Here is a 7,949-nt window from a genome sequence, read left to right on the forward strand (position 1 = left end):
CCTGTAATAGGTGTAACAAAGGTCAGCACCATGCAGCATTGTGCAGAGACACCTAAACAACGTCTCCAAACCCCAAGGTGGAAGATAGCATTCCCACCACAGTACAGTACTGCAAGGTGCAACAAACAAAGAGTGTCCAATCGGCAAAGTCTAAAGGTAATACGACTTTGCCTACTGCCCAAATTACCATCCTTCATAAGAGGGCCAAGGTCCATACCCGTCGGTTGTTTGACCAAGGATCCCAGAGAACATATGTCACTAAAAGGTTGGCAGATGAACTACAATTAAGGCCTGTAGCCCAGATGTCATTCAATATCTCAGGGTTTGTAACAGATGCAGGACCTCAAGTCTACCAGGTGGTACAACCATCAGTACGTTTAGGCAGGTACGTCTGTCGAGTACAAGCCATTGTGGTGGACAAAATACCAGTAGACCTACAAGTTCAAGGTCTGAGAGCAACAGCCAAATTCCTGAGAAATAGAGGAATAAAATTGGCAGATAATATTAAGTCTGATCACCTCACCGACTTCGGTCTCCTTGTAGGGACAGACTATTGCCATCGATTCATCGGTAGCCCTACTAAATATCAGGGCATAACCATGTTAAACTCTGCAGGAGGTAAATTACTCTCAGGCCCAGTATCAAGCCTGAGGAGACCTATGGCTGCAGATAAACAATACTAGTAGAAATCTAAATTTGTCAGCTGATTATATTTCTCCAGTAGCATTATACTAAGGAGATTACAGCTGACTATACCAACAGAGGTTGATGTTAGTATCATCATTTGAAGCTGAAGATGAGTTCATGAGGCCTCAGTGGCAAATCAGTGAACAGTAGCCTAAAACAGCTACAAGTCACTGCGACCAATGTCACTGAACCCACTGCAGTCTCAGAACCATACTTTACTTTAATGATGAGCTATTCAATCTTCTGAATCAATTAACTAAATTAAACCCCAATAAATCTGATGACTGATTTGATACATTTATTATTTAATCAAGATGTATTCCATGGGCCTCAGTGTTTATATATCAGTGACCAGTTACCTGAACAAACTTCAAGTTATATCTAATGTCACTGATCTCACTGCAGTCCCTGAATCATACTTGACTGTAGTACTTGATCACATTCAGTCTTCTGGGATAAATAATATGTATTTAGGCTTGAATATTAGCCTTTCAAGAGTTGACAGGGAAATGAATTCGCATTAGACTTCTAACCCCTGCAACTCTAGTACGGGACATCCGTCCTGTACGAACAGACGCACAAATGTGTGATTACTAACTACTAACATCAAATTAATCTAATAATTCGAAGGAGGAGTATCGGTGTTCGTCTGTTCTAAATAGGACTTCGACCCGTGAGCAGCCCCCTGGGGAATTATGTCAGAAAATCCGACACCATTTAATATATCATACAGACAGATAATTGCTGCTGTATTGTATAAACAAGTTACCCATAGAAAATGTAACTTGTAGTGGAACATTCTGTCTATAGAATACGGGATATCAATACCACATACTATTTTAAATTTACCACCTATTATGGTGGGAATTATTCTTAAATACATTAGTCTTTGGACTTTACCATCATAAAACATTTCATATAAATTAACTTAATTATCAATATTAAAGTAGAGTAAATGTGACCCTTCTATCACTTTCTGTCATCTGGACAATGTAAGCCAGGCGTCAGGGTGAGGGAGTGGCAGCCATTGTTTGTACTAAGACCAGAGGCTCACGGGAGCAAATTCGGCTCCTGTTAATTTTGCTTGGACGAAGTGTTATGGAAACCAAAGGTGTAAAATTATCAACACGCTGTCAACAAAACAAGTTAAGTGTTCTTCCGAAACCCATTTATCTTTCATTTATGGCCATTAATGTCAGTGGATATAGGGTGGCCCGGTTAGAGCACAAGATAGCCTCATACTAAAGGTAATTAAGCCCAGGTCTTAAGGTTCCATGTACAGTGTTTTCTCTGATATAGCTTGTCATATACTAGGATTCTGGCTTCATAGCTAGCGCCCTTTTGACAGGTCAAGACGAGGAAGCATGCTTTGTGCATCAGTTACCAGGGTGATGGAAGCTACCTCAAAGAGGGGAAAATGTGGTGTCTACATCCTGGTTATACCTGGTGGACTAAGGCCTGCTGTACAAATAAGATAAGGAACCTCTTCAATGAATGTAGTCTAATACTGTAGTTTGATTGGCTGCATATATATAAATTCATTTAATATAAACCCCCCCTAATGTGTAAAGGATCGATTTGTGAGATTATGAGATTATTGCAGAAATACAGTCCACTTAACATCATACAAATTGCTATCGAAGTATATAAATTAACGTAAATATAAATTCATATAAATTAAATAAATATAAATCTCACAGGTCGGTTCCCACAGGAGTCCAGGAGGTGTTTATGATCGGGAAGAGCAAGTGGGACACTTGCGGGGAGAAAAATGGAACAAACCGTGTACCATTTCCTCACAAAAGATACGAGCAGCAGAACAATGGAGAGGCGAAGGAAAATATTAAGGGGACAAAGGGAACATCAGAGCGAATCAAGAGAGCAGAAGAGTTAGGAGCCCCGGCAACAGCTGGGGAGGGGGGGGAGAAAGGAATAGCCACGAAAGCGACCAAGACGAGCACCAAGCATCGGCTCCTGGCGACAGATACAAAGGGGCGAAAACTGCAAAATCAGAAGTTGGAGTTCAAGGAAATCGGTGCAATAACCACGAATGTTCCACTGAAGAATAGACATTGACAGGAAGAGAAAGGACAGCAACAGAGAACAACGAAGAAACAAAGAAGAAAAGGGAGCACAGCACGTTAAAGAAGCGCAGAATCAGGGTCAGGGTTAGTGGGCATGTGTAAACTGAGTAAAGAAGGAGGAAAGCGAGCTGGAGGACCGACCAGGGTCTGGAATAGGAAAAGTAGGGGGGGGGGGGACAACCGAGGGTCAAGGACAGCAGCAGAAGGGGCAAAAACAAGTGAGTGCACATCAGCAAGGACAGAAACTAGTGAGTACACCTCAGCAAGGGCAGAAACCAGTGAGTGCACCTCAGCAAGGGCAGCAACCAAGAGGGAAGTGGGAGCCAAAGAGACCTCCATAGCAGGAACAGGGGGCGTAACCACCGAAACGGGAGGGGACAGAGTGAGAGAGTCAGACATAGGGGGCGAGGAAGAAAGCGAAGCTTTTTTACCCGCCTGGGAGGAGGAAGGAGAGGAGCCAGGCTTATGCTTCTGACTCAAAGAAACAGGCGTCCCAGCAACAATGGACTGGGCAACAGATTCTAGCGTCTAAATAGAAGCAAAACGAGAGCAAACACAACGGCCGTTGGGAGAGCGATGGATATCAGCCCGCACTGACAGGTAGCGAGGAGAGCCAATAGGTGGAGGAGAATGATGGGAAGAAGGATCGGAGGGAGACGAGGAAGAAGACACAGGAGACATGACAGACTGGGCAGAAAGAAGGGGAACCCCAGACAGAGAACCAGGAGGGGGATCCTTCGGGACAGAGCTCAAAGGAACAGAGGAGGAGGCATTGGGCGTGTCAGGGTCTAAGGCCTGGAAATGGTTGGGAGTGTGAGGAAGGTGGGAAGGACGAGGAGAGGAAGAGCGCAATACGTGAGCATAAGAGACGTTAGCATAAGGTGGGAGACGGCGAACTTGGCGCCTCACCTTAGGAATCGTAAGTAATTATCAAAAGAAGGCACGAAACCGGGAAGGCTATGTAGCACCACCAAATGTGCGGAATAATTAGAGGGCGATAAATATCACCAAGAATGCCAATATGAGAACAGAAACGCATATGGTGAACTATATCAAAAGTATCCTATTCACCAAGAATTCTATCGAGGGACAAGTGACCACGAGGGACGGTCGGAAAGCAAGACCCATGTTCGTCCTGGAAGTCAGGACATTCAACAAGGATATGCACGACGGTAAGAGGGACAATGCAAGTTGGACAACAAGGAGCTGGGCGGCGCTCCATTAAGTGACCATGAGTTAAGCGTGTATGGCCAAGACGCAAACGTGCCAGAGCCATTTCCCAACGCCAGTTACGGTGGCAGGAGGAAGGCCACGGGGCCACACAACGCTTAAGAGTACGCAGTTTGTCACCAACAACCCTGCCAACGGGCAAGGATGGAGGTATGAATAACCGAATAAAAGTAGGAAAAAGGAATACCTTTACGGGAAACAGGACAAGAGCAGATAGCCTCTCTAGTGGTAGCATCAGCACGCTCATTTAAAGAAACACCAACATGGCTAGGAACCTAGCAAAATTCCACGGATTTAAATTTACTAGAGATAAGAAACAGCCAATAATGAATCTCGACGACTACTGGATGAAATTAAAGGACCCGAGAGCCATGAGAGCACTACGAGAGTCAACTACAACCACAAAGGAGGATTGACAACAAGAAAACAGGAGACGGAGAGCATGGAGAATAGCTTAAAGTCCCGCTGTGAAGATGTTAGTCTCCTAAGGGAGGCGACACATATAAGTGCGGTCAGGGAAAACAACGGAGTAGCCCACACCGTCTGCAGACTTAGATCCATCGGTGAAGACGTAAATGGAGTGGGAGTGTGAAGAAAAGTACTCAAGAAAAAGACGTTTCAGAACCGTAGGAGTAGTAAAAGCTTTAGTAATGCGGGTCAAGGATGTACAAAACTTCGGAAGGGGGACCTTCCATGGAGGAAAGGAACGAACAATACCAAGAGAAATAAAAGAAAGACGAATGGAAAGAGAGTCCTGTACGCGAGATAGCCGGACAGAAAGAGGGAGGTGGTGAAGAGGAACAGGAACTACAGGAGGAGTAAAAGTCAAAGCACGACAGAGGCGAGAGGAAGGATGTTGCAAAGACCGCGCCAGATAGCGAAAACAGTAGCGACCACAGCGGTCCTGGAGAGACAAAAATCTAGTGTCAACATACAAGCTGAGGGTGGGAGTCGAACGAAAGGCACCAGAGCTGAGGTGCAACCCAGCATGGTGCAAAGCATCAAGACGGCGAAGAGTAGAAGGAGAAGCAGACGAGTAAGCAGAACATAATCGTCATAATCGCCGTCATAATCGAGTTTAGACAGGACGACTGAGGAACGGAGAGAGAAAGGGGTGTACGCCTTTCCGTTCCCCCAAGAAGTATGGGGACAAAACCTGAAGGAGGGAAAGGACCTTAGAGCATTCAGCGCGGAGGTAAGAGATATGGGTTGACCAAGACAAATGAGTGTCAAAGATTAACCCCAGAAGCTTAGCGCAATCCTTGTACACAAGGGGATGTCCATAAAGTGACAAAGAGGGACGAAGAATGACACTCCTCCGAGTAAAAGTCATGGCACAAGTCTTAGACGCAGAGAACCTGAAGCCATGATCGGTGGCCCAAGACGACATGGCATCAATCGCAAGTTGAAGCCGCCGTTGAAGGAGAGGCGAAGCATCACCCCGACAGCAATGGGTAAGGTCGTCGACATAGAGAGCGGAGAAGACGCCAGAAGGAAGGGAGGAAAGAAGACCATTGAGAGCAATAAGAAAAAGAGTAATGCTCAGAACACTACCCTGGGGCACACCATCATTGCCGAAAAGGGGCAGAGAGAGTGGTGCCAAGCCTCATGTTCACACTGCCAACACTCTCCTCCTCATCCTGCTATAGCAGCTGTTCAACCCGTGCCTGGGGCTCCAGCACCAAAGCATGGCATGCCTCTTCTATGGGATAAATTTTCAGGCATGCAACCATGTGCTGCATCGAAAATTTCGAAACACCTGTGCTTGAACGTCACACTAGCAGAATACTTGGTGTATATACCTTCTTGGGCGTTAGACTTCCTTTGAATACTGTTTGCCAAATTTGAAATTTTAACCAAAAAATCAGAATGCTAAACTTTTACTGGACTCTAGACTCAGCTACAGGGACTCAAACTAACCCAATCATTTTGGACACCATATGTGGGATAATTTCCCATATAGTTTACTTGAATTTTATCCAGTAAAATTTACACTAGAGAAATTATCTTTCTGTTGTTGTAAAATCTGTGACAACTCGAAATTCACCCGAAAAGAAACCATCATAATTAATTTATCCATTTTCTGTGGAGAAAACATTATTCTGCGTCTTAATAAATACAGAGTCAAGGATTTACGTTTTCAGTTTTAATTCTTCAATCAAACACTCTGAGAGCTGAATTACGCTTTCTTAATTCCATTTAATTATAATTTCAAGGAATACAAATCCGTATCCACTCCTTCCTAAAAAAATGTATGAATTATATCACGTATCTCGTGACAAAAAACGAGATCGGGAGAAGGAACTTCCCTTCTTGAAATGAGTAGAGACTACGTATTTGGTTGTTAGCTTGCAAACAGCAAACCTTTCCATTGTTTAACGAAAATTATTGACAATTATCCTTATACAGTCCATTTGGTAAAGAAATAATTTAATAGTTAAATTCATGAAGAGTAATTTAGTCATATAATCACATATATATACTATTTAAATATATATACTATTTAAATATAGGGGGGTACCACCACTGGTGCAATTATAGGGATCCACAGCCTCAGAGAAGGGAACACAGAGCCTTCAGGGAAAAACTTGCCATTTAACTCTGAATACGTAAGAGTGTTCGCTTCTCCTACCACTCCCCTTTTTTATGGTGTACACTTTATTATGCAAGGTTACACAGTTACATATCATATTTTATACAAAAAATTAACATTAAGAGGACACAAAAAAAAAGTTCGCTTCCTAGAGGCTGTAGATTTCCTCGAACTCCTCCGACGCTGGGCAGGAACCGAGGATGCAGCGAGCATTCCCCTTCTGGATCGCGACACTGAGGCGCTGAAAGAGAAAACTTGCTGCTCTAGGGTCTCTTTTGGTGTCAATGAGCTTGGAACCAAGATCCTTAAGAAACCTTCTTGCACTCTCTCCCCATGGGCCTAGGGTCTCAGACCCTATTGGAACGAAGTTGTACTGATAATCTAATTGCCTGTACTTGGCTGACTTGTCTCATTCTCTGTGTGTCGCCGTGGCTCCTGCTGTGCCGGTAGAGAGGTTGATGTATGTGGTTGCCAGGGTGGATACACAAGTATAGTCCCATGCCAACTGTCTGCCACCCTTCCACGGTCGCAGTGTGATTCCGTCTGGTCGGCCGGCAAAGCTAACAGAGTCACGGTTCAGTAGGTTGCGGGGCTCTCTCTCCGCTGGACACTGAGCAGAGGCAAGGCTTCTTTTAATGATGTCATTGATTTCGTCGTGTCTAGTGTGCCAACCACCAGATTTTCCACAGTGCAGGCCATGCAGTCCATATTCGTCAGCATCTGCCTCGCCGCAAATACAGCTATGAACAGTGTGGATAGGGGCAGCAAGACGGAGAGCGACTGCAATACGGAGCTCCTGCGGATCAAGACGTGTGCCTGTCGCAGACATAGGGACTGCCAAAAGGAAGTCCCCTGCATGGGGAGCCTGCACAGCTGTGAGGCGTGCACGATCACTGGGGGTTGTTGCTGCCTCCAGCAAAGCTGTGGCTTCTTTGTCTACAATGGAGCTGTCCCAGCTGGATTGTTTCTTGGCTTTCAGGATGGCTGGTCTGAGTGCTGGGTCTGCCATGGCACCCCATTTCGTGTCGCATTCCGTGTAGTGGGGGTCCTGTATCCCCGCTACATCACTCAGGGTGTCAGGTAGAATTTCCTTAACCAGGTCATCTGGTGCTGAGGAGGAAGACAGGAAGGCTGGGACAGCAATTTGGGTAGCAGTGCGGACACCCAAGCCACCGAGCCTAACAGGAAGAGTGGCTTGTTTCCACTGGCATTCGTTGAGGGAGAGGTTAACAACTTTTTCCAGCATGGTCTTCAGTAAGAGATCATACTCTTCAAGCTTTCGGCTGTCGTAAGATGGGGCGCACCTCAGAAAGTAGGTTAGCCTCGGAAGGGATAGGCATTTGGTGAGGAGATAA

Source organism: Procambarus clarkii, chromosome 51 (assembly GCF_040958095.1).
Source record: "Procambarus clarkii isolate CNS0578487 chromosome 51, FALCON_Pclarkii_2.0, whole genome shotgun sequence".
Classification (NCBI taxonomy): domain Eukaryota; kingdom Metazoa; phylum Arthropoda; class Malacostraca; order Decapoda; family Cambaridae; genus Procambarus; species Procambarus clarkii.